This window comes from Pinus tabuliformis, chromosome 7, assembly GCF_031772625.1.
Source record: "Pinus tabuliformis cultivar Carrire ecotype Pingquan chromosome 7, CPIR1, whole genome shotgun sequence".
Lineage (NCBI taxonomy): Eukaryota > Viridiplantae > Streptophyta > Pinopsida > Pinales > Pinaceae > Pinus > Pinus tabuliformis.
The window spans coordinates 611,048,191-611,050,378 of record NC_142293.1 but is presented as its reverse complement, the minus strand read 5'-3'; the positions used below and the strand labels follow the sequence as shown (position 1 = coordinate 611,050,378).

General features: G+C 34.2%; 1 pseudogene; it reads right to left on the bottom strand.

Moving 5' to 3' along the window:
• Positions 1 to 1,271: 1,271 nt before the first annotated feature.
• On the bottom strand, positions 1,272 to 1,933 carry LOC149248914 (LOB domain-containing protein 29 pseudogene; annotated as a pseudogene).
• Between the last annotated feature and the right edge of the window lie 255 nt (positions 1,934 to 2,188).

Sequence of the window (2,188 nt, the reverse complement as noted above, 5' to 3'; positions counted from 1 at the left end):
CATTCCTTCTCGTAACTTTAATGTTCCTTAGTGGAAAGGGAAGAGGCATTAAACAAATAAATGGACACCATGGTTTTGTCATGAAAAAAATTATGGATAAATTAGGAGTGTGACAATATTCTCCCTACTATTTAAATTAATGAATGGATTATTTATAGGTCAAACTCCCCATTATAATTATAACCTTGAATAAGTATTTTGTAAGAACTATAGTCATTTTGTTGAAAAATATGGAATAAAAGTAAAATTAATTATAAGTTAAACTAGTAAAGTTATGTACATTAAATGGCCCATAATGTGCAGAGACATCAACCATAATAAATATCTAAATATTTATATCATTATACATCTCATATTGCTAAAATTAAAAAAATAAAACAAAATCATAAAAAGTAACTAAATTATAACTCTTTTTTTTTAAATTATATATATAGCTTAAACATATATAAATTTAAAAACACATTGAACAAAATTCTTAACCATGGAGATTTACTTCCACTTTACCATAAACATTTTTAATATTTTTTTTATTAATCAATTTAATTAAAGAGACAAAAAGAGCATAATTACTTTGAAGATAAATCTCAACTTCTAATACTATGAATATTCTAGAATATTTCATGGAAGTTAAATCCCCACCATCCATCCAATAAATATTGATAATTAAATTAAAATTTCTTCTAATATTATTTATATTCTATAATATCCCATGGAAGTTAAATCCCCACTATTCATCCAATAAATATTGATAATTAAATTAAAATTTCTTCTAATATTATGAATATTTTAGAATATTCCATGGAAGTTAAATCCCCACCATCCATCCAATCTAATAAATATTGATAATTTAATTAAAATTTGGAAGCCTTAACTCAAAATAAATACACTTATAACCATAAAAAATTACGCCGCTCTACCATAATAAATAAACTTACAATATTGTAATTTAAATATAACTCACTAATTAATATAATATATTTTTTAATTAATCAATTTATTAAAAACACTAAATAAAAAAACATAGCAGCTATTTTGAAAATAAATCTCAATATTAATTTGTAAATATAAACTAAATCCCCACTGCTGTTAAAAAAATTAAAATTTTAAAAATTATATTCTATAATAAAATTGTATTCCATAATATAGACATTGGAATATCCTAACCTCTCCTAATAAGAGTATGGACGAGATCTTGCAAATCTCCGCTATCTTCTCCATTTTCCTCTTGACTTCTGCATCTTTGGAGGATCTCCATATGTGCCCACGAATCATCACTCATAGACCCCGGAAACTCTGACACAAGAGAGGAGAGCGCTGTAGGGCTGGGGGATTGGTTGATATGGCAGGGAGAGGTGTGCAGAGAACTGATGTGGATAGTGACTGTACGATGAAGAAGCCATGGTAGGAAAATTCGCGGAGGTCGATGCTGATCCGGACGACATGCGACTCGCCAGTTGTGCGTGCACGATTGCAAGCTCTGCCTGCAAACTCGCAACCTGTAATAAATTTATCTGTATTACAGATATTTTGAGACAATAGATACTTGCAGAAATGAAGTTTGCAAATTTAAAAGAACATTAAAGAAGGGAGCTGCAGACGGTATTGATATATACACAATATATGTTTCACAATGATCAGTGAACATTTAATATACATGTTGCTGCAAGGCGTAATTGTGCGCAACACAGCCATAGACGGGATCTTGGACTCGAGCCTGTGCCTCGTACGATATGGTATCAGCTGCCTCCCAGCGCTGGGGTGTAGGGATATGCAATAAAAGCTTCGATACATTGCTCGCCCAGAAAATTTTATGAACTGCGGCGAAATGAGCGGCGCCCTCATTATGGGGAAAGTATGGAGCAAACACGCAACCTTTCACGCATTTCCTTCTCAGAAACTTACAGACTCCGCAACGCACTCCGCCGCCATTCATTCTGCAAGATTCGAACTGCTGACCGCCGGGATTTCGAAGAGATCCTCGGTATTGCTCCCTGGCTCTGCGATCTTTGTCTCCTCTTTGTCGCCGCAGAGTGAAAATCCTGAAGGAGGGCGACGCGATAACAACGGACGAGGTTCGATCCGGTGACTGGGGAAGGGGAGAGGGCAGTGTAAGGAGAAGAGCAGAGGGCAGATGGGCAGGAACTTGGAAGCTGAGAAGCGAATGGGGATTTTACAAGGACGAGGGATC